This window comes from Prunus mume, linkage group LG7 (assembly GCF_029339155.1).
Source record: "Prunus mume cultivar Tortuosa linkage group LG7, ASM2933915v1, whole genome shotgun sequence".
NCBI lineage: Eukaryota > Viridiplantae > Streptophyta > Magnoliopsida > Rosales > Rosaceae > Prunus > Prunus mume.
Genome location: NC_142704.1, coordinates 11,385,468 through 11,412,229, shown reverse-complemented (window position 1 = coordinate 11,412,229; position 26,762 = coordinate 11,385,468). Strand labels below are relative to the sequence as shown.

Genomic DNA, 26,762 nt, shown 5'->3' with positions numbered 1-26,762 from the left:
TTGATCCTTAATTGAACTATTTTCTATGTAGACAGAGTATGTAAATTAAAGGTTTGGGGTCATTCTTAATATGGGTCATCGGATTTTAATATCATCATTTTACACCCCATAGTTTTCAAATTCGGCCAATTTACACCATCCGTCAAGTTCACCGTTAAATTAGTGACGTGGCAATTATGATACCCACTTTGATGCTAATGTGTGAATAAAAATAATAATAAAAACTCTTTAAAAATATTATTAAATTAGATATGCTTTTAAAGGGAAACATATTTGGATTTAAACTAGTTGTATTAAATTAGATTACTCGCTATTCCACGATTGGACGGTTACCGTTTACTTAAACTTTGAATTATTGAATCGGAGTATTCAGGACTTTGATTCTCGATCCGCGAATCTATAGACGATCCTAGAGGTGCCTAGATCAATGTATTTTAAATTGGAGTCGATCCAACGGTCCGATCATATCGAACCTAGATAACACCTAAAATGCGATATCCAATCAACAGTCAAACGATAACCAAATTAAAATCCGAGCATATTGTCGTGCTCTGGACAACATGAGGATTATTTTAGGACCAAGAGGACACCCAAATAGTGCCCACGCGCCGCCAGTGCGTAGGTGTCCAAAGCGATTTCGAAGATTGGAAAATCTCCAAACCGCCAGTCAAGACTATACCTACATGATCAAAATAATGAATAGAGCAATTTTTGTTCTTGGACCAACATCAAAAAGTGGCCGGAATCATCAGCCAAAAATCGTTCAAATTTCAATTGCTTAGTCGAGTTACAAAATGTAGAAATTGATCCTAAATAACTCAACCATTAGCTAGAATACATCAAGAGAAAGAAAAAGCTTACTTAGATCGAAAAAAATGGTGGCCGGAATTGCTCAAACGAACTCCGGGAAGTTTGGGTAAAAAATTGGCCGGATTTTGTGAAATTCGCGGCTACAGTGGCTACCGTCGTCGGGGATGGGGTGGAATGGAGAGAGGAAGAGACGGCGGTTCTAACGGGACCGGTCTCGTGGCAGGTGGTTGACGGTGGCGGCGGTTGAGGCCAAAAGCCGACGGCTGTTCTCACCAGGGGAAGGGGTTTGGTTTGCGACGGGGTGAGAGAGAGAGAGAGAGAGAGAGAGAGAGAGAAATCAGGTTTTTAAAATCCCTTTTCGAAATAACTACGGTTTTGTCACTGGATTACTTTTGATCGTAACTTCTTCGTTATAACTCCGATTTGTGCCCACTACATGTCTACGGACTCATCTCGATGTGCTCTACGCAACGATACTGCTAAAATCCCCAGATTCCTTCCCAAACAAAAGTCAACTTTTAAACTATTAAAATATTCTCGAGGTAAAATTATCTTTTACTTGAATAAATTAATAATTAAATATTAATTTATGATCGAGTTATTACACTACTCACTACAACTCTTCCTCCAATTATTACTTGAAATTTCCCAAAGTCAAAATTTTGTTTTCACATGTTATAGTCGAAGAAAATGGAGTCATGCTAGGGAGACCAACTTTAGATACCAACTTGTGTACTATCTCTCTAATAGAGGTGGAGCCCATCAATACAATGATACACAAGTTGGTATCTAAAGTTAGTCTCCCTAGTATTTTCCAAGAAAATCTGGCAAGGGAGTTTTAGAAATTTTTGTCATTTGTTTTTCATATATATATATATATATTCATTTTTTGTGAAATTTTTAAGTTTAAGACACAAAAATGAACCACTGATGACACATGTCGCTAAGCGATACGTACATCTGTCAGAAGCTCTGATGACACACCAATCTGATGCTACCATATGTCATTCTCTTCCATTAATTAGTTTTTTCCAATGCTTTAGGTTCCAGAAATCATAATAAATTCATACAACATCTGAAAAATTCACCAAAAAATCCCACAAACTTCTTAGTAAAAAAATATATATTTATGAAGCTTTAGTGAATAGTAAATCATGCGATGTTGAAGCTCTAGTGAATCCTTTTGAAGCATTTATTGCTATTTCCAGTGATGTTATGTTGTTCTTTCTTCTTGTCTACCTTCCTACTTCTTAGTAGCCAAGAAGTCAATACCCGCTTTGCACCAACAGAAATCAACAAAACTGGAGTTTCTATGTTCTCCATTGCTGCATGTTGTCCATTTCTCATATCGGGTATATTGATCTCACAGCTGATCCACCAACATGCTCCCCAAGCAATTTTGATGCAGACCAATTGTCAGCACCTGGCATATAAGCAATTAGCTAGTCTTGTACAAGCACCTGATAAATCACTCAGTTTTGCCACCCAAGCGGGTTAATATGTTAAATAAATATCATGCATACATTCATTTTTATGTAGGCTACAACATGCACGTATATACTGTCAGCTCAGTTCTCAAGGTTAACAAAAGTGTAAATACATTCAATTATATTATACAATAAATTCAACTATTCCCTTTTCAATTTTATTTTTAAATTTAAGATATTAAATAGCTAATAATTATAATCATACCTGGTCAACCTCACAGTTCTATCTTCGCACCCAGTTGCGATTCAACTAGATGCAGAGAAGAGGTTGTGCTTCCCATATACTCCAGGTTGAAATCCTTCTGGGACAAAGCATATGGAATGCATCTCTCTCTCATGGTATCTTCCTTTCACCATCAAGCACCCACTGCCTGTGAATATAAATGAATTCATCCTAATAAATCAAAGAAATATAGTGCAAAGTTAAGATAAAATTTAAATGAAACCTTATCTTTTCAAAGTAAACAAATGAAACATACGATCAAATCAATTATTAACAAAAGATAGAATGATGTGCTTAGCAGCAAAACAATTCCCTCTTTAACTCTCAATTAATCCCAATTTCTTTGCTTTTCCTCACCCTCAATTGCTTCTGTTTGGTTCATTTTGAAATTTTTCCTCACCCTTAATATCTTAAAATTTCACTCCCCTAGGCAGTTTAGATAATGATATTCGTCCTACAGTGTAATTTCAGGAATTTTTGATGTTCGAAAAAGATATCCATTTCTCCGATGATCAATTTACAAATTTTTTAATACTAGTACCTAACTTAATCCAGTTATGTCTATAAATATTACATAAAATGGTTCTTCTGCTTGAGCTTTTAGAAAAATATTATGCAAAGAGGAAGTGCTTCTTAACTTAGGCAACAATCCATTTCGAATAATCTTAATCGATTAAATCCTGCCAAGAACTTGCAAATGACAACAGAGCCTCGTTTAAAATTGTATTTACAACCAGAAGCAATAAAACCATGTGCTACCAAATATCTTCATCACTTTCACAAAAGAGTAAGATTTCAAACCCACATAAGCATGTAACTAGATTCCAACTCACCCCGCAGATCAAAAGCTAAGACTGACTTTCAGAGAACCAACACAAAACAGAACCTAGCTAGTAAACTGTTGCATACTCTGACATGACATCAGCCAAAATAAAATCAATGGAGGAACATAAATTCAAGCCTTAACTCAGGACTAAATCCACACCGCATTAAAAGAGAGAAATTATTGCAAAATTACAAGGGATGAATCTTGAAAACAGTAGAAACATATAAGACCCGGTTCATCAGTAAAGCACTAGGAAGGATACATAAGCTTTGGAGGGCACCAGAATACCAAGTGAGTAGAACCCCAAAAAAGCTATCAACAAGATATGAAGCACACCAGGGTGCATTGATTTCCATATCATGCCAAATACAACCAAACTAGATGGAAGAGAAATCAATAACTCAGAAAAAGATTGATCTCAAAGTCATAAATCAATGGTCCAACAAGATATAAATCAATCGTAGTTGTAAAGTCGGAGACAGATGTGTGTGTTCACTAATGGAGAGTTGGAGGGCTATGCTTTACATTTATAGTGTATAGCCGAGCGGCTATACTTTTAAAATTTCTATAGCCGTGCGGCTATACTCTTAAAATATTGGGGTATAGGCCTACTTAAAGCACTTCCACCCATTTGCCATGACAAAGGACAATGGGACGCAAGGGCTGTTGCTATTCACGTGAATAGTGGCAGCCCTTGCAAAAGGCTTGTGGTGTTTCCATCCATTGCCATGACAACTACTATTCACATGAGATGTGAGGAGAGGAATTTGTATAGAGTTTTGGTGTGGAAAGTGAACAACATTACTAAGTATTTTTTTTAAAAAAAAAATTCTGAAAATTCTAGTATTTTTTTAAATTTTTTATAGATTTGTTTAAAATTTTTTTTTGGTTGCTGACGTTAGCAAAACCCATGCTAGAGCAAGGGCTGATTTTGCCGAGGGCCAACCTAGGTGGTGGAGCCTACACCCAGCCCGGGCAAAAAGCCCTCTGGAACTCGTTTTTTCGCCTTAGGCCCCCTCGCCGTGGCGTTGTCAACCAAAGTGGAATAGCTCTTAAAGGGTATAGCCGCTCGACTATAAGGTTATAATTTCTATTTATAGAGTTCAGCCGACCGGCTATACGTTTAAAATTTCTATTTATATAGTATAGCTGTGTGGCAATACGTTTAAAATATATAAAAAACCTGTCTCGACGAAATTTCGTTTATATATTAATTCCTTATTGTTCTGCACAACAAGGTACACAAAGCAGATGCAAGAGCACTTTGAATAATACATCATCCTACAGTTCAAAAACAAACCAATAAATGAGGACATGAGTCTAAAAAACTGCATAGAATTAACCGGCATATTTACGATTCAAATGAAGAATGCAGAAGAATTTTTTTTGAAAAATAAATTTAAACTTAGCTTTAATTAAATTTTTATTTTAAATTTTGTTTTTAGTAATTAAATAACATCTTAGCCTTATTTAATTATTTTCATTAATAATTATTTCTTTAGAAATTTAAATATTTAAATTAACTTCATAAATTATATTACTTGTTGAATTAATTTTTTTAATTTTTTTCTTTAATAAAATAATTAAATACTAATTAAAGCATAAGAGAAAGCCATATTATGCTATTTAAAGGGTATAGCCACTGCATAAATTTAAGGGCAGATTTCCCCAGTTATAAAAAAGGAGTGTAAGTGGATAAAATAGGAGAAAAAGAAGTGGGGAAATCACCACTCAATTTAATATATTCTATTTATAGGGTTAGGTCCGGTTATGTCGTATCTGTGATCGAAATAATAGCCGCTATACTCAATTTTCTTTTTTTCAAAATAAAATCAAACCCCATAGTAAGAGCAATCACTAGGGGAAGCATAATGAAACTCATTTCAAAGGACATACCGGTTCAAAGAACATAGATTGTAGGGAAACAGATTATCTTTTGGTGTAGACTATTTTGCACTTTTGGCTTCTTTGATATCACGTTGCATATAAGAAATGTAAGATGATTTTTTGTTGGTGCAAGAGAATCATCGAGACAAAAAAAAATGAACTCCAACTAGAAATTCCACAAATTCCATGAATCAAACGTAAGCAGATAAAGGACGGTAGAAGCATATATTACAGTTGGATGAAGGATTTGGTTTAGTCACCGAACACCAGAAAAATCAACACGGTTTATTCTAAGTTAAGAGAAGGTGTGGAAAGAGAAAAGACCTTAAAAGATATTCACAACTAATTCTGGTATCTTTTGAAATAAGGCAATCCACTGATGGTCATATTAGGAATTGCTCTTTTTTATTCTGCAATACCATATACTTCAAATTAACAACTAGGAGGCATAAGTGGAAATGCCCAAGAGTGAGCATCTTGCCTCTAACCCTGAGACACGCCATTCCTCAAATTTTTCCTTTTCAGTTACCATGACGATAACTTTTAAAACAATTAGGCTTCTAAACAACAAGTACTGCAGAGCACTTTGAGTTCAAATCATGAGTCTAAAGCAAGAAAAATACGACAAATGAAGAATACAGAACTGCAATTTTAGTACGTGAAATTGCAATGCCAATATGGATTCAAATTTTCTTTTTTTGGGTTGAATAGATTGCCTATTATGCTTATATCGTTGCTCATAGACAAAAAAAACTCCTAGTTTCAAAGATAAAGAAGACATACCTCTCAGTTGGATGAAGGATTTGGCAAAGTCAACACATTCTACAAAATACATTTCATGCCATGCGTGTTGACGACTAATTTATCCTTTCCTTTTCTTTACCCCAACCAAGACCACCAGGAATTATAAATCTCTCATTCCCTCTTCATTTGCCTCCCAATTCTCACTCTCTCAACAATGAAACACAGTTTTCTATCTCTTCCTTTCACTCCACACGAAACAAACCCCTCATTTCTTATGCCTTTCCTCATTTTATGTCACCTTTCCTCCTTCTCACACACTATATACCTGTCACCTTTGCTCCTTCGCACTAGCTTCATCTTCATTTGGAAAAAAAGGACACGACCATGAGCCCCAGGCCGCCTACATCCTCCTAGGCCCCTAGATCCGCCCAGGCCGCCTTAGATCCTCCCAGCTGCCTAGGCCCCTTAACTCCACGGTGTCGATGTCCTCCCGCCTAGCGCCTAGGCGATATCTCGAACACTGCTCAAAACACTGGAACGACCATGCTCATGTGCCTAGGCGTTCGTAGTGATGAGTTCGAGTTGAGTTCGAGTTCGATTCGCGAATATTTTTAAAAACCGAGTATAGACGCGGCTATACTATTTTTTTAAATTACTGAAAATACTGAGTGAAGCCGACTGTACTGTTTTAAAAATAAAATTAGGAAAAAACCTAGCATAGCCACGTGGAAGTGCTATTTTTAAAATAAATTTGGGAAAAAACGAGTATAGCCGCGCGCCTATACTATTTTCCAAGAGATATGAACCAACATTCTAACCTTTCTAGGAGAATGGATTCATCTTCATAGGAATCTTTGGATCTACCATATGAACCACCTTTTGCTACGATTTTTTCTCTTATTGTTCCTTTTTTTTTGGTTGTAAAAGTCATATTCTGTTGATAAATTTTATCTTTTTGTACCAGAGCAATATCATTAACTCCAAAACTTAAAACAATATAAGAGAAAACAAATGGCTGAAATCAAAACTTGCAAGGAATCGTAGGGGTCCAGCTGATGCAATTGCATCAGCAACCAACTGAAGCTTCCTCATTTATGAAGTCAGCATGACTAATTTATTATTAAACACTTTCAAAAAATAATTTCAACCAAACAGAAACCCACACAAGTAAGATGGAATATAAAGGTATACCAATTCCGAGCTGTTTTTGTCGTGTCCTTCCGAGAATGAACGAATACCATTGCACGATAAGCTTGCCTGAGTGATTCAAAAACCTGGCAGAAAAAAGTATCAATCACTTAAATAATCATTCTAATGCATACATTACACAAAGGAGAGCCCAAGGAAAAAGAAACCTTCTTGTGGCATATCTCATTCTGCAATCTAATACGGGCTGAAAATTCTGCTCACTAATACCAATATACTGCTATGCCAGGGGCACAGGGCAATAACTAGAATCAAAGAAGAAGAGTCCCTTCAGGATTCACTCTCAGAAACTGTGCAACCTGGGTGGCTATAGAAGAATAATTCACATTAACAAATAAACAGAATAGATTTCAGAGTACGGCATTTAAAGGCCAATAAATACAGATAAAAGATATCATCAGGTGAACAAAATACCTCTAAATAGTTCGGTAAAGTGGCTGAAACGCCCACAATGCGTATCATTGTCTGTGTAGACTCTACCTGCCACACACACACACAAAAACCACAACAACAACAACAACAACAACGACAACAACAAAAACAAAACAAAAAAACAAAAACCAACGACAACTAAAAAGCAAACAATAGGTCATAAGCAACTAAATTTTTTGCAACCAACCATAAACTGCATAAGCAACATGTAAGTTGTAACAGACATCTGATAAACATTTTTAAATATAAACATCCCCCTATCACAATAACCCTAATAAGAAACAGATAATACCTCTCCAACTTTCATGAGCATAAGTTGCAACTGTACAAATGTTCGCAACTAATTTAAATATAGTCCGCTAGTTATTCAGCAGAAAGAAGCCAAGATCAGTAATAATTCAGGTAAAAGTTTACCTGGCGCAAAGTTCGAGCAACTAGTGCCTCATACCTTCATTGGCACAACATAAACTATCTAAAATTCATCTTTATGCAAGTAATCATCATTGAAGTGCTGTCCAATCTGCCACAGAAAATGCCGACTCACCATCTAAATCTCAAAATGGATGATATACTACCATACTGAATATTTTCAAAAACTAAATAGGTTGAATTCAACATGAAAAGTACTATGAGTATATCACCATGACATAAAAGGACTCGAATAACCAAGGCAGCCAAAAGCTTAGTTTCCTTGCTTTATTTTGCAAGCTGATATCTTTAACACACTAACCCTCCCAAATTTTTTTTTCAATACCAGCTCATATGACATTACAGCCATTCCATGCCATTTTAACTATGCAATTAACCCAGATTAACTCTTACACAATACAAAAACAAATGTGTGAATTTGAGATCAAGCCAAAGTAGTAAGAGAAAAAGTATGATTGCCAAAAATGAGAATAGAGACCCAGGAGTAGACAATCATTTGCATACCTCATGTAGAATAGAAATCATAGCTATGTTTGTTTTGCCAGCTCCTGTTGGAGCACAAACCTGCAAGTAAATGAAAATCACATTCAAGCAGATATCATATCAGCACTTTCACTGCAATGGTTTGGTATTCACATAATCAACAGAATCAATAACTTACTAGTATATTTTCATTAGTGTAATAAGCAGTGTGAAATATGTGGATCTGAATACGGTGCAGAGACTTATATCCATTAAAAGCAGCTGAGCGAATTCATGTAACCGTTATCTCAATCTGACAAGCATAAGACATAAACAGCAAGCAAGGACAATACTATTTGTTTAACCACCAGAAAACGTGCAAATTATTATGGCTAGTTTGTCAGAGAACTCCAATTGCATCACAAATTCCATACTGGAAATATATATTCATACAATTATCTTAGAGCTACAAAGAATTTCATGCTCAATATAATTTCCCAAAGAAAGTACTATCCAGAGGCTTATACATGTCACATACATTCTATCCAATCCCTATCCCCTGTTCGAAATCAATATCAAATTTTCATAAGACCTAGTTTGGTTTGGCCTGTGCATGTTCAGATGCAAGCGGAACAATAGTCTGTGGCCTGTGCATTTGCTGACAACACAAATCAAAATACCACCAAATATTCCACCCAAATTTAAATCCTTTCTTTTTTCTACTTACAGTAATTGAAAGTTCTATTGAAAGGGATGAGTTTTCAAAGTCATTCTTAATTATCAAAACAACCCAAAACTATATATTCACTAGGTCTGAACAAGCAGAACAAAGTTGTTCCACATAAACTTGTGGTGGGCAAAAATGAGAGCGAAAAGAAGAGAGAGCACTCATTCCACAACTTTGAGCCAATGCAAAATGACTGTTCCAGCCCATCAGAGTTATGGGTGGTTTGGCAAGTAGTGCACAAATTTGTTCTTCAGATTTCAGGATAGAGGTTGTGGCCGTTCAACAATTGTATTAATAAATACCATTCAACTAAACAGAAGAATGCTTATCTCCAAAAAAAATACAGAAATGCTCAGATTCACAGCATCACCCAATTTCCATATCTAGCGTGGCGGAGCCAGGATTTCACATTAGAGGGGTCCTTTCACAAAAATTTTAAAAATAATTCGAATAGGAGTCCTCAAGCACTAAACGGGTTAACAAGTTAATAATATCATTTCATACTGATGAATAATTTATTCATTTATTACAATCATAATTGTCCTGACTTTTATATTTTAACATGGTTGAATATTAATCTCATCATCTACACTATTAAAGACTCAAAATTTAATAATTTATACTTTAACAAAGAGAAGAAATACAAAAAATGTTCATAAATCCCAATATTAAGATACCCTACTTAGACATGTAAAATAGGGGAAAGGGGAATTCACAAAGCTTAAATTAATCAAAAGAGGAAGAGAAGGAGAAAAAAAAAAGAGTCTTTACTCCAAGAAGCAAACATAGAAGTAAAAATATGAGAAAATAAAAAAAATGAGAGAGGGCCTGAGCCCACCCTAGTCCTTAGGTGGCTCCGCCACTGATATCTAGTGTTGAGATTCATGACACCCAATTTCCTTCTAAGTAGGTTAGCGTACGTAGTGGATATGTCCAATCACTTACTTCAGGGGTATGGCTCAATTCTCATTTTCAGCTTCTTGTGAGAGCAACCAGGAGAGGTACTCAAGACTCCTGGCCCAATTGGTACGAGCATTTCTATAGTGGGGTACTTCCTCTTACGGCCACCCCTTGGCCTTGACCGGAATGTCCCACATATGAACTCATAATGTGGCATTGCCTGGAAAGATGCTTATCCCAAAATCCAACATATGACGAGGGTATTGAATGATCTAAAGAATAATACTCACATATGCATACAAATGACGCCCAGTCTTCTCATGCTCGTTCGAAATTCAACGAAATAGTATAGCCGCGCGGCTATACGTGGCGTAGCGAATAAAGACTTTAAAACTCAGGTTTTCTTTAAAGTCAGTAAAAAAAATTATTAAAAAAAAAAAAGCCCCGCCTAGGCGGTTTTTCCATTTTTATTTTTTCCAGCTATGCGGCGGCATTGCTCGGCTCTCACGGACTCATCGACTCTCGGCCTTCGTTTTGTGCGGCATCGGTTTGACCTCCGATGATGTCTTCACTTGGGACAGCGTCGTTCACGATGCCCGCCTAGCCCGCCTAGGCCCATTTTTTGATATATATATTTTTTCCATTGCAGGCGGCATTCCTTAGCTCTCACGACTCATCGACTCTCGGCCTTCCTTTTCGTCTGCATCGGTCGGCCTCCGATGATGTCTTCACTTGGGACGGCGTCGTTCTGATGCTGCCTTAGGCGCTTAGGCGATTTTGATATATATATATATATATTTTCCGATGCAGCGGCATTCCTCGGCTCTCACAGACTCATCGACTCTCGGCCTTCCGTTTTATTGCCAAAGCTTTTCGCGCTTTCCCCAAAGCGCTTACGGCGTTGTTTCGATTCGTTCCTACTAGCAAGGCTTTTAAATCTGCATCGATCTCACCTCCGATGATGTCTTCACTTGGGACGGCGTCGTTCGATATCAAACCGGTTGGATCTCGGGGCTGCTCGGAAGACATCAAAATCTGCAATCGCGCTTTCCTTGGTAAGTTATACAATACATTTTCTCAGCTGCCAAACATAAACAGACCAATTGTTCGTTTTATCTCTCCATAGTCACAGTCCACTCCACATTTTATTGAAACTGCTTGCAGGAATCGCACTCTGAGTTCCTTCTCTTTGTATTCATCGCTGAGCACAGGACGAGAGCTGTGGGAGATGTAATCAAAAGCTTAGGGGAAGAACATGATCCAGGTATAAGGAATGAGCTACGGTTTGTTTCTGGGATTTGGGCCACCTTTTTTTCACCTTGGTAGGTGATTAAACAGTGAATTATAATCAATTTTTGATGCATCTCTAGCAAGTCATTTTGGCTATATTAATCTGAATGATGAATGGCAACTGGCTCATTGGATTAATTGGTGCTATATATGTATCTTGCAGTGCCTCGACATGGAGGTTCGGTGAAAGGGCTTGATAATGAGGTTTGGGGGAGGGACACTGTGCGCTATAGTGTTGGCTAGAGAGGAATATAAGATTTTTTGTAGGGTTAGAAACTTCAGTGGTAGCATTGAGTCTGGTCGTTTTTTCAATGTTCATGTAGGAAGGAAGCCAGCTAACTCTTTTATTGTTGTTCATTTGATTTTCTTCCAACTTTTCATTTTAAACATTTTTTATGTGTACTTCTTGTTGGAATAGGCTTATGGAGTGCACTGAATGACTACGTTGAGAAGGATGGGAAGAGGTTTGTATGGATAGCGAAGAGAAGTCAACACACTTATATTATATATATGCAGGGATGCTTGATCATCTAATTGCTGGTGGAGTGGTTTGTAACGAGCTTTCATCTCACTTTAAGACATTTTAGTTTCTATTCTATATCAGTATTTAGGCCGTCAGTGCTCAGTAGGAGCTTGCTTGAATAGTTTGCTTTTGGTATTTAGAGCCTCCAGACCTTGATGAAATAACATGGGCATTCTCCGACCCCGAAAGAGATGGATTTACATGACATGTTCCTAAATTAGACGGCTCTGGTGCACTTCAATGTCAATGTAATTGGTGAAACTACATGACCCAAGAACTGGCTGGATTTTATGGTTGTAATATGTAGCAACTAGAAGAGCAAGGGGTCCTTCCTTGCCTGATATTTAGTGGCCTACTTTAAGCATAACAAATGCAATTGGCAGGGATGTTTTGTTTTGCTATGATTTAAAACTTCCTGAGAGTTTCACGCCTAAGAATCAAGGTAAGACCCTTGGGGCTTAGCTTTTACCTAAAATAGTTGTGAACTGTGCCTTCAGCTCCGTCATTTTTCACCTTTCATTTCATCCTAAACCATCTGCAATTTTCCCCTTATTGAACAGATGGAGAGGTGGAGAGCTCCAATGTTAAAGCTCCTCAAGCGCTCTGTATCCACCTCACCAGAGAGTTGGCCATTCAGGTAAAGTTCCGTTCTTTTCTTAGATTGTTACTCCAATTGTTGTTGTTTTTTTTAAAATTAATTTGAATATAAATTATATGGTGAATGATATACAATTTACTTAAAAGAAAGAAAGAAAGGCTATTTTCTTTGTTTGTGGAAATTGAATATAGCTGAGCTTTTTGGACTAGAGGATTGATGGTGGTAAGTGAATGTGGCAGAATATGGAGGTCCTTCAGAAGATGGGGAATTACACGAGGATAAATGCAGAGTGTGTTGTCCCGACGGAGAGGACGAGTTCTACATCCATTCAATCTCGAGCACCAGTATCAGGCACAAATTGTGATTGGAACCCTTGGTACAATTAAGAAATGGATGTCTATCAAGAAGCTGGGCGTTACTCGGCTCTCTCTCTCTCTCTCTCTCTCTCTCTCTCTCTCAATAAATAGTATAGCCGAGCGGCTATTCCCGATTTATTTCTAATTTTTTTAAAGAAATAGTATAGCCGTACGGCTATAATTTTCCCAATATAATGATGTATAGACACCAAAAATTGCTAAATTATAAATTTAACTTTTGAGGTGAGACCCAATTAATGAAGGAATTTTGTCCAGAGAAAAAGGCTTTTTTTATATTAGTATAAGTGATAGTCTAAACTACAAAGGAGGGGGTTTCTCACACACTCACAGTCAAAATGCCGTGGAAGTTCGAACTTGAGACCTCTTGTCTGCAAGTCAAAACACTTTTCCACTAGGTTAGACCCCGTTGGCAAAATAAAAGCATAGAAAACTAACTTCACCAGGCACATAATTGTCCCGACAAAAAGACTTAATCAAAAGGGACTCTATGCGATTGATCTTCAAAGAAAAAGGCTCCATTACAGTCAAGATCAACTAATCAAAAGCATACCTGCAATTGATCAAGAAAATAAACAATAATTCTGTCATTTCCGTACAATGGGAAAACAATATATATTATGATACTACCAAACCGCCTAAATTACATCCACCAATTAACAATAATTTGACGCTCAACAGATAAATATTTCGGACTTATTCAAATGAAATCAAAAGAGAGACACCTTCAATTATGCTCAAAATGATAGTCCTGCATGTACATTATTCTCAAAATGATAGTCCTGCATGTACATTATGCTCAAAATGATAGTCCTGCATGTATCGCTTCAATATATGCTGCATTACATCTCATGTAATTAGCTACAATCATGCTTAGAACCATAGATGGCCACAGGGTCTCCTTATAAATTGTATAGCTTCCACTTCCTCCACCAACAAACTCCGGCAATCAAACAGAGTTCATTAAAAAAAAAGTTGAAACAAAGAAAGAGGAGGTATGGATGCTAGTATCTTGAGGGCTGTGGTTTTGATGAGCATGCTTGTGCTTGCAATAGCTCAAGCTGATATTAATCCTTCCTATACCAATACGGTTTCAAATGGCAACACTCTTGGTCAAGTTGATGATGCCATTGATCCTTCCAATACAAATCATGTGGTTCCAAATGGTCATCTTATTTCTTATGGTTTAAAATGTACGACAAAGTGCCTGATGAACCCAATATGCCTTGGCATGTGCATGATTAGATGCAAACATAGGCCTTCGGATGTTGTATATAATTGTACACATAACTGTGCCAACTCTATTGCCACCACAAGCACTTCCAATTTTGGTAATATGCATATTTCCATATGGGATTATTGATCTGCCTCTCTCTCTCTCTCTCTCGCTTTATCATGTTCGTTTTGAATTATATTTCGGTCATTGATATGCTATGTATATTGGTTTTATTTGCTTGAAATTGTAGATAAACGCTATGTGAAGGGCTTCGTGGATTCATGCTATGAGAGCTGCTTCAAGAATAATCATATTAATTAAGGGATTGGCAATTGTTGCCTAGCTAGCTGCATGCAGCATGAATGTCTTGCGCTCCAGAAAAATAAATGACAATTACGTCTTGCATATGCAATAATTTTAATTTAAAATAATAATTAGATTGTTCCAATTTCTATTTATATTGCTTTGTGGACCTTATTTCTTTCTTGCATACCACCATCTTATAATATGTTACAAACGAAACTTCTTCACTCCTACCGTCATCACCAACATCATCAATAATAATAATAGAGAGAAAGAATATACTCTCCAAGGAGCAACGCCTAAAATAAGTATGCTATTCAATTTACTGCTAAACTGGTATGACATCATTCTTTCATGCATCATCACATCTCAAAACAATACCCTCAAGGCTAGCTCGAAATTCATAAAAATAGAAATTCACGTCTGCTTAACCCATTGATGGATGGAATTAAGCTCCAATAACAGGACCATTGTTTTTCTAATAGGTACAGAATTTACTCATATGCCGAATAACATACACCCAAATATATGAAATCTTCCCTTTGCTTTTCTTTTCACCACATTTTCTACATCCTAAATTTTTTAAAAACTCGCTGCCTCTCTCTCCTCTGAGCCGTCGCCTCCTCTCTCTCTGTCTCTCTCTGACCTCCTCGCCCACCAGCGACCCGCAACCCCTTCGCCCACCTGCCTTTTATATGTAATATTGCATCCCCAATTGCATCCCTTTTTATTTCATTTTTATTATTATTATTATTATTTCTTTCTGAGCAAGCCACTGTTTCTATGTTAGATGTGTGAAATCAAACTTCCAATGATTACTGCATCAATATAGATCGTAGTTTTTTAGTACATTAATATAATTATTTTTCATTGAAGTCATATTATGTTGATAAATTTTATCTTTTTGAACCAGAGCAATATCGTATTAACTCCAAAACTAAAAACAATATAAGAGAAAACAAATGGCACATATTCTCCAAAAGAAACATATTATACAAAGATCAAGGCAGTTGCTAATGCATACATTACACAAAGGAGAGCCCAAGGAAAAAGAAACCGTCTTGTAGCATATCTCATTCTGCAATTCAATACGGCTGTAAGGTATGCACTGTCATGTTTCCTTCTTAGACTCTCTCAAATCTAACAAGCCTTCATAGAACATAATCTACATAGAACCCAATTTAGGCAGGCTCATGAAAACTCTTTTCAAAGCTTGATTTTTCATTACAGTAGAACAGCTTATAGTAACCTTCAATATGGTTCACTAGCCATATGCTTGACAATACCAGGAAAATCCAAACTATGGCCACACAAATATGAAGAAACGATTAAACTCGCTGTATATATAAGAGAGAGAGAGAGAGAGAGAGAGAGAGAGAGAGAGAGAGATAGATAGATAGATGTATGTGGATAAAGAGAGAGATACCTCCGTAATGCTCAACCAGTCCAAAACAAAACTCACAAAAACCACAACCAAAGGGAACCCTACGGCTAAACATTGACATTTGATACCTCTGTAATGTGTCTATAAAATTGATCAAAATGAAAACTTGAGCAGACAATAACTTCTACTGTAACAATTCCTACTAGTTTGACCAAAGGTTTAAGAAAAAATTTGTGTACAAAATACATGATATTTACTGTCACATACTGAACAAGCTCTTGTCAAAACTTGTCAAGTTGAGTGAAAAGGTCAGTCACAATAAAATGAGTTAATTTTGACTGCAAAGCTCATACTAATGCCAAGCTGATGTGCAAGAGACTACATATATGATTGGCATCACTGAGCAAATATCATTCAGACTTCTGAGTGTGAGTATTATATAGAGACTTCAAATGAGATTAAAAAAAACACAAAAACAAAATCAACTGAAAAAACAGAAACCAAAGAATTCTATAACCATAATGGGAAACACAGTGGACCCATAACGTCAAAATCTAAAAGCATTTAATCACTTTATATGAAAAAATAATCAATCAGTGACTATCATCTTAATAAGAAGAAAGTGAAGCCATTAAGGTTTTCATTTTCCTCTTTTGGGTAACAGTTTTTGCACACGGAGAACGCATAATTGATAAAAGTGAATTTGAGATCAAGCCAAAGTAGTAAGAGAAAAAGTATGATTACCAAAAATGAGAATAGAGACCCAGGAATAGCCAATCATTTGCATACCTCATGTAGAATAGAAATCACAGCTATGCTGGTTTTGCCAGCTCCTGTTGGAGCACAAACCTACAAGTATCATATCAGCACTTTCACTGCAATGGTTTGGTATTCACATAATCAACAGTATCAATAACTTACTAGTATATTTTCATTAGTATAATAAACAGTACGAACTATGCGGCTCTGAATACGGTTCAGAGACTTATATCCACAAAAGCGCTGGCGAATTCATGTGACCGTTGTCTCAATCTGACATAAGATAGCGAAATAGAATTGATAGGTGATAAAAGAAATAGCAAGCAACGACAATCCTATTTGTTTAACCACCAGAAAACATGCAAATTATTATGGCTAGTTTGTCAGAGAATTCCAATTGCATCACAAACTCCGTACTGGAAATATATATTCATACAATTATCTTACACACACTATATACATGTCACCTTTGCTCCTTCGCACCAGCAAGCTCCGTCTGTCTTCATTTGGAAATAAAAATTAAAAAGGACACGACCCGCCACGGCGCCCAGACCCGCCCGCCGCCTAGATCCGCCCGGCATCCTAGGCGCCGCCTACATCCTCCCGGCCGCCTAGATCCGCCTAGGCCCCCTTTAACTCTCTGGTGTGGTGTCCTCCCGCCTATCTCCTAGGCCGATATCTCGAACTCTGCTCAAAACCGGAACGGCCTTGCTCTGTGCCCTAGACGTTCGTAGTGATGAGTTCGAGTCCGATTCGCCAGAATATTTTAAGAAACCGAGTCTAGCCATGCGGCTATACTATTTTTTTAAAATTACAAAATACCGAGTAAAGCCGCCCGGCTGTACTGTTTTTAAAATAAAATTAGAAAAAACCCTAGTATAGCCACCTGGAAGTACTATTTTTAAAATAAATTTGGGAAAAAACGAGTATTGCCATTTTCCAAGAGATATGAACCACCATTCTAACCTTTCTAAGAGAATGGATTCATCTTCATAGGAATATTTGGATCTACCATATCAACCACCTTTGGCTACAATTTTTTCTCTTATTGTTCCTTTTTTTTGGTTGTAAAATTTGAATTTTATAACTATTGTGCACGAATTATAATAATTTGAGAAAATTTTGATAAATCACATCAACATGTCATGTGGATATGTACACAAGCAATAAAATAACTTCTCAAGTGAGTCAGCGAATTACTGAAGTATTTTGATGATCACAAATTTATTGATTCAATTTAGCACTCCGGACATAAATTTGTTTTGTTAAGGCTCCATTAACATAATATTTTAAACGTATGGCCGCAGGGCTATACCCTTGAAATATCATAATATGAAATTATCTTTTTTAATTACTTTATTTAGTAGTTATGTTTTAATTATTATTTACTTAGTGAATAATTAGTATTTAAGTATTTTATTAAAGAAAAAAATTAAAAAACCAATTACTATTTATTAAGTAATATATTTGTGAAGTTAATTAAAATATTTAACACTAATTATTCACAAAATAAATAATGATTAAAACATAATTACTAATGAAAGTAATTAAATAAGGCTAAGATTTTATTTAATTACTAAAATAAAATTTAAAATAAAAATGTACTGACCTAAAGATACTAAGTTTATACTTATTATTTAAAAAAACCTCTCCCGACGAACTTTCATCGGCATAGGAAACTTTCCTCGGGAGAGGTCTAATTTGGCAAATAGTTGCCGGCATAGACCTATGGTCTTCTTGCTATTTATTTATTTTTTTTAAAATATAAAATTAGTTTCTTTACTTTTATTTTTTGCCCAACTTCTTTAATTTCATATATATGTCATTAAGTAATATGTTTGCCTTTTTTAATTACTTCAATTAATAATTATATTATTATTCGAATATAGATGCTCCGCTTTACTGTTTAAATATTTGAATATATTTAGGAAATATGACAAATGGCACCTAAAAAGATAAGCAACGTAATTATATCTCTTCTCATACACATGCAACACACAAACAAGGCATAAATTTTCTCTCAACCCTAAGTGCACACAGAGCAACAAAGCTAGAACGTAAATGCATACCATGTCTAATTGAATCATTATCTCAAGGCTTACCTTTGCTACAGAGAAATCCATATTTTTATTGTTATATTTAAAGCGTATAGCCGCATGGCTATACTGGTAAAATAGAATATTTTAAACGTGTAGCTGCGTGGTAGAATATTTTTAAAGTACAGCCGCTTAGCTATCCTTTATAAGCCATAAACAGAATATTTTGAAAGAGAGTATGGCCGCACATAAATTCTCTATTTTAAAAGGGAGTATCGCCGCACGACTATATTCCGTAAAAAGAATATTTTTAAAGTATGGCCGCGCGACTATACTCCATAAAAAGAATATTTTAGAGTGACTACACGCCATAAATATAATATTTTAAGAGTATAGCCGCTCGGCCATTCCGTTTTTAAAGACGTTCTCACAAAAATTCGAGACCCTTCCTTGATATGTAGCTGAAGCGATGAATGTCCCGATCAATCTCAAAGTAGTTAGGACCCGCATGTGAGAGAGCTTGATAAAGTCAGACAACATGGTTTTTGTGTTTCATCTTCTTAACACTCAGAAACATAAATGTTCAATGTTTACCTTGTAAAAATTGTGCCAGGGGCGTGAAAGAACTCGTTTGTCATTATATGCATGTACAAGCTTCTTCTCAGCAGAACTCCAACCGAGATCTTCAGGATTTACCACCCCAGTCAAGATCTTTAGTCTTTCTCTGAAAGGTACAATGGAGTCCTTTTCGAATCCTTTAACTTTTTCCGTCTCATCGTCAACCATTTTCTAAAAGCATCATTCAAATATACCAACAGACTGAGTGTTCCAATAGAACATAAGATCATTTCCATCAGGGAGAGTACATCATAATAAAGTACATGCCTATCCAAATGGATGAAGTTGCATACAAAATGAAGTTACCTTGATGCTGTCTTGGAATTGAGGAGAGATGTCTTTATTAAAATTCTCAGAAACTTTGAAATACATTACAAGACTCCTCCTCTCTCCATCACTATCACCAAGAAACATTGCAGCAGGATAAGTAGGCAATTGCAACAAGGCTCATCCTCTCTCCATCACTATGTTAGATGTGTGAAATCAAACTTCCAATGATTACTGCATCAATAAATTATTTTTCATTTCAGCCATATTCTGTTGATAAATTTTATCTTTTTGAACCAGAGCAATATCACCAACTCCAAAACTAAAAACAGTATAAGAGAAAACCAATGGCAAATATACTCCAAAGGAAAAATATTGTACAAAGATCAGGGCAGTCACTATGGCTGAAATCAAAACTTGCAAGGAATCGTAGGGGTCTAGCTGAAAGATGTGGATGAAGAGAAAGAGAGATAGATGTGGATGAAGAGAGAGATACCTTTGTAATGCTCAGCCAGTCCAAAACAAAACTCACAAAAACCACAACCAAAGGAACCCTATGGCTAAACACTGACATTTGATACCTCTGAAAAGTGTCTATGAAATTGATCAAAATGAAAACTCGAGCAGACAACTTCTTCTGTAATGATTCCTAATTTGTTTAAAGAAATAGTATAGCCGGCCGACTATACTCGGCCTTCCCAATTTGTTTAAAGAAAATAGTAATTTTTTTAAGGGAGTTTCACTAAAACACCCAAAATGGAGGTTGAAATTATAAAAAAACCCAAGCACTATTTAAACATATAAACACACCCAAAACCCATCATTACACACTCAAAACCCATTTATAAACACACCCAAAAAGTTGACTTTGGGGTTGATTTTGGGTGTGTTTCTATGTTTAAATAGTGTTTGGGTTTTTTTTATAAATACATGTCTAGGATTGGGTTTATTTATAAATTTTAAAGAGCGGCTATACTCTGTTTCTCCAATTTTTTTATAAAAACTTATAGCCGCGTGGCTATACTCTGTTTTCCCAATTTTTTAAAAAGAAATAGTATAGCCGGGCGACTATCTTGAAATAGCCGCCCGGCTATACTCTCAATTTTTAAGAAATAGTATAGCCGAGCGGCGATACGCTGTTTAATTACTTAAATAGTAACTTCTTGCCTCACCGACGGAAAAGCCAACACCAAGTTAAAATCATTGTAATCTAATGATCCTCAAAAACAAATATTTTCAAAAGTCTCACCTTTTTCTTAATCTTCCTGCCTGGAAGGCGGCGACTTCTTCTTGCTTAGGTGCTTTGAAGTGCCACCACCAACCTCGAGAGAGAGATAGTCGGGTAATGAAATACAAAAACTGCTACATACATCTATACACATATTTACAGTATTACGAAGAAGAAGCGGCTCCATCTCCACAGAAGATATACCAGATGGCATTGGTTGGCTACTTTATCGACTTCCTTCGCATTAGCCTCTACCCAAAATAAAAACAAGAATTAAATTATTAACAAAAAAGATGACAAATTTATTAAATATAGCAAGTGAAGAAAACAAAACAGAGCAATCATAAGGAAATAAGAGGTGATGCCAAAATATATTTCACAAAATCTGATGCTATCCAACTCATTAACCAAAAGCTTGAGCCAACTTTATATCCCTCTTTAACTCTCAATTAAATCCCAATTTCTTTGCTTTTCCTCACCCTCAATTGCTTCATTTGGTTCATTTTGAAATTTTTCCTCACCCTCAATATCTTAAAATTTCACTTCCCTAGGCAGTTTAGATAATGATATTCGTCCTACGGTGTAATTTCAGGACTTTTTGATGTTCGAAAAAGATATCCGTTTCTCCGATGATCAATTTACAAATTTTTTAATACTAGTACCTAACTTAATCCAGTTATGTCTATAAATATTACATAAAATGGTTCTTTTGCTTGAGCTTTTAGAAAAATATTATGCAAAGAGGAAGTGCTTCTTAACTTAGGCAACAATCCATTTTGAATAATCTTAATCGATCAAATCCTGCCAAGAACTTGCAAATGACAACTGAGCCTCGTTTAAAATTGTATTAACAACCAGAAGCAATAAAACCATGTGCTACCAAATATCTTCATCACTTTCACAAAAGAGTAAGATTTCAAAAGCTAAGGCCCGACTTTCAGAGAACCAACACAAACGAGAACCTAGCTAGTAAATGTTGCATACTACGACATGACATCAGCCAAAATAAAATGAATGGAGGAACATAAATTCAAGCCTTAACTCAGGACTAAATCGACACCGCATTAAAAGAGAGAAATTATTGCAAAATTACAAGGGATGAATCTTGAAAGCAGTAGGAAACATATAAGACCCGGGTCATCAGTAAAGCACTAGGAAGGATACATAAGCATTGGAGGGCACCGGAATACCAAGTGAGTAGAATCCCAAAAAGCTATCAACAAGATATGAAGCACACCAGGGTGCATTGATTTCGATATCATGCCAAATACAACCAAACTGGATGGAAGAGAAATCAATATGCACTTGCAAAACACGAGACCACAAACTCAAACGAAGATTGATCTCAAAGTCATAAATCAATGGTCCAACAAGATATAAATCAATCGTAGTTGTAAAGTCGGAGACAGATGTGTGGGTTCACTAATGGAGAGTTGGAGAGCTATGCTTTAACGATTTATAGCGTACAGCCGAGCGGCTATACTTTTAAAATTTCTATTTATAGAGTATCACCATGCGGCTAAACTCTTAAAATATTCTACTTAAAGGGTATAGGCCTACTTAGAGCACTCCCACCCATTTGCCATGACAAAGGACAATGGGACGCAAGGGCTATTGCTATTCACGTGAATAGTGGCAGCCCTTGCAAAAGGCTTGTGGTGTTTCCATCCATTGCCATGACAACTACTATTCACATGAGATGTGAGGAGAGGAATTTGTATAGAGTTTTGGTGTGGAAAGTGAAAAACATAACTAAGTATTTTTTTAAAAAAATTCTGAAAATTCTAGTATTTTTTTAAATTTTTTATAGATTTGTTAAATTTTTTTTTGATTCTTGTGTCAAAAAACCAGAGCTAGAGCAAGGGTGATTTTGCTTGAGGGCCAACCAAGGTGGTGGAGCCACACCCGACCTTGGCAAAAAACCTGGAACTCGTTTTTCTTCTTGGGCCCTTGCCGTATTTGTCAACAGTGGAATAGCTCTTAAAGGGTATGGCGCTCGGCTATAAGGTTATAATTTCTATTTATAGAGTTCAGCCGGCTATACATTTAAAATTTCTATTTATAGAGTATATTTGTGTGGCGTCGTTTAAAATATATAAAAAACATCTGTGAAATTTAAATTTCGGCAAAGGTGTATGCCGGCAAATATTTACGGATTCGACCTCTTCGACGGTTGTTGGGGAGGTCTAATCCAGGAAAGATTTGTACCGATCGAATTTTGTCAGAAGATTTTTTTTTTTTTTTTTGAAAAATAAATTTAAACTTAGTATCTTTAAGTAAATAAATTTTTATTTTAAATTTTGTTTTTAGTAATTAAATAACATCTTAGCCTTATTTAATTATTTTCATTAATAATTATTTCTTTAGTGAATAATTAGTATTAAATATTTAAATTAACTTCATAAATTATATTACTTGATAAATAGTAATTAATTTTTTTAATTTTTTTCTTTAATAAAATAATTAAATACTAATTAAAGTAATTAAAAAGAGAAAGCCATATTATGCTATTTAAAGGGTATAGCCACTTGGCTATAAATTTAAGGGCAATGATTTCCCCACTCCTATTTTATCCACTTACACTCCTTTTTTTACTAAAAAAGGAGTGTAAGTGGATAAAATAGGAGAAAAAGAAGTGGGGAAATCACCACTCAAATTTAATATATTCTATTTATAGGGTTAGGTCCGGTTATGTCGTATCTGTGATCGAAATAGTATAGCCGCTATACTCGAATGCTTATCTCCAACTGTTGTAAATTCAAAATAAAATCAAACCCCATAGTAAGAGCAATCACTAGTTTACTGGGAAGCATAATGAAACTCATTTCAAAGAGACATACCGGTTCAGAAGAACATTAGGATTGTAGGGAAACAGATTATCTTTTGGTGTAGACCTTCAATAGAAATTTTAAGTGAAAGTAAACACTATTTGGCTTCTTTGAAATACTGTCCTCCATTTTGGGTGTGCTTGCAGCCATTTTCATTTTCTTCATCAGGTTCATCATCAAGAAATGTAAGATGATTTTTTGTTGGTGCAAGAGAATCCTCTCCCCAGGAACTCGAGCCACCCAATGAAACTTTTCTTCTCTCTTGCAAAATGATTGATTTGTAGCTTGCCCACCCACTAGAAATTCCACAAATAAGCTCCATGACTCGCACACTTTACGTAAGCGCCTAAAAGAGAATGCATTAAGGACGGTAAGAAGCAAATGAAAGAGACAAAGAGTTGCAATTAAAAACAAGCTATGCAGGGTCAACATGAAATTGATTCTTGTTTTGCTAATTGGTTAAGAAGTCATGTAAAAGCAGAGGTTAATGTTTTATAGTTTAGTCACCGAGGTCGACACCAGAAAAATGCAGCCCACCACGGTTTAGATTTCATAAGTTAAGAGAAGGTGTGGAAAGAGAAAAGACCTTAAAAGATATTCTGCACAACTAATTCAGTATCTTTTGAAATAAGGCAATCAAGAAGCACCTGATGGTCATAGCTCAACTGCGAAATAGGAAGGAAAAAAGAAAGTGCACAATGTAAGTGACTCTTTTTTATTCTGCAATACCATATACTTCAAATTAACAACTAGGAGGCATGCCGAAGTGGAAATGCAGATATGTAAATGTCCAAGAGTGAGCATCTTGCCTCTAATACGAAAAGATGGAACAAGAGTACAGGATTGAAAAGATCTGAGACACGGAAAAGTAAATTGCCATAAGAATCCTCAAATGCAACCTTTTCCTTTTCATCCCTATATAAACCCAAAAATCTTGTTAAGGGAATCCATGACGATAACTTTTAAAACAATGGAAAACTAGGATATTAATTCCTTACTGTTCTAAACAACAAGGTACACAAGGCAGATGCAAGAGCACTTTGAATAATACATCATCCTACAGTTCAAAAACAAGCCAATAAATGAGGACATGAGTCTAAAAAACTGCAAGAAAAATACGACAAATGAAGAATACAGAACTGCAATTTTAGTACGTGAAATTGTTGAATAAGATGATGTGTAATCAGATAGACAAAACAAAATATGGATTCAAATTTTCTTTTTTTGGGTTGAATAGATTGCCTATTTTGCTTATATCGTTGCACGTAAACATGGACAAAAAAAACTCCTAGTTTCAAAGATAAAGAAGACATACCTCTTTGATATACAGTTGGATGAAGGATTTGGCAAAGTCAACACATTCTACAAAATACATTTCATAGGTCCACTTTGTCATATTAGGAAGACGCCCTTGAAGCCAGTTATAAAGCTCCAACAGATCTTTCTTTCTTAGACAGTAACATTAGGCTTCTAGTACTAGAAAGAAATCAATAAAGCAGAAAGGCATTGGTGAGCAATGCCAATGCGCCTCCCTCCACTAACCGACCTCTCCCTGCATGCGTGTTGCGACTAATTTATCCTTTCCTTTTCTTTACCCCAACCAAGACCACCAGGAATTATAAATCTCTCATTCCCTCTTCATTTGCCTCCCAATTCTCACTCTCTCAACAACAGAAACACAGTTTTCTATCTCTTCCTTTCACTCCACACGAAACAAACCCCTCATTTCTTATGCCTTTCCTCATTTTATGTCACCTTTCCTCCTTCTCACACACTATATACCTGTCACCTTTGCTCCTTCGCACCAGCTAGCTCATGTCTTCATTTGGAAAAAAGGACACGACCATGCCTGGAGCCAGACCGGCCCGGGCCTTACATCCTCCTAGGCCCCTAGATCGCCCGAGCCGCCTAGATCCTCCCGGCTGCCTAGGCCCCCTTAACTCCACGGTGTCGATGTCCTCCCGCCTAGCGCCTAGGCGATATCTCGAACACTTTGCTCAAAACAGGAGCGACCTTGCTCTGTGCCCTAGGCGTTCGTAGTGATGAGTTGAGTTGAGTTCGAGTTCGATTCGCGAATATTTTTAAAAACCGAGTATAGACGCGCGGCTATACTATTTTTTTAAATTACGAAAATACTAGAGTGAAGCCGGGCATCTTGTTTAAAAATAAAATTAGGAAAAACCTAGCATAGCCACGTGGAAGTGCTATTTTTAAAATAAATTTGGGAAAAAACGAGTATAGCCGCGCGCCTATACTATTTTCCAAGAGATATGAACCAACATTCTAACCTTTCTAGGAGAATGGATTCATCTTCATAGGAATCTTTGGATCTACCATATGAACCACCTTTTGCTACGATTTTTTCTCTTATTGTTCCTTTTTTTTTGGTTGTAAAAGTCATATTCTGTTGATAAATTTTATCTTTTTGTACCAGAGCAATATCATTAACTCCAAAACTTAAAACAATATAAGAGAAAACAAATGGCTGAAATCAAAACTTGCAAGGAATCGTAGGGGTCCAGCTGATGCAATTGCATCAGCAACCAACTGAAGCTTCCTCATTTATGAAGTCAGCATGACTAATTTATTATTAAACACTTTCAAAAAATAATTTCAACCAAACAGAAACCCACACAAGTAAGATGGAATATAAAGGTATACCAATTCCGAGCTGTTTTTGTCGTGTCCTTCGAGAATGAACGAATACCATTGCGATAAGCTTGCCTGAGTGATTCAAAAACCTGGCAGTGGAAAAAGTATCAATCACTTAAATAATCATTCTAATGCATACATTACACAAAGGAGAGCCCAAGGAAAAAGAAACCTTCTTGTGGCATATCTCATTCTGCAATCTAATACGGGCTGAAAATTCTGCTCACTAATACCAATATCTTTGCTATGCGGGGCACGAGGGCAATAACTAGAATCAAAGAAGAAGAGTCACCTTGAGATTCACTCTCGGCTATGCAACACTGGGTGGCTATAGAAGAATAATTCACATTAACAAATAAACAGAATAGATTTCAGAGTACGGCATTTAAAGGCCAATAAATACAGATAAAAGATATCATCAGGTGAACAAAATACCTCTAAATAGTTCGGTAAAGTGGCTGAAACGCCCACAATGCGTATCATTGTCTGTGTAGACTCTACCTGCCACACACACACACAAAAACCACAACAACAACAACAACAACAACGACAA

General features: G+C 36.1%; 1 pseudogene; it reads right to left on the bottom strand.

The window, feature by feature from the left end:
• Positions 1-23,605: 23,605 nt before the first annotated feature.
• Positions 23,606-24,932, bottom strand: LOC148915463 (uncharacterized; annotated as a pseudogene).
• Between the last annotated feature and the right edge of the window lie 1,830 nt (positions 24,933-26,762).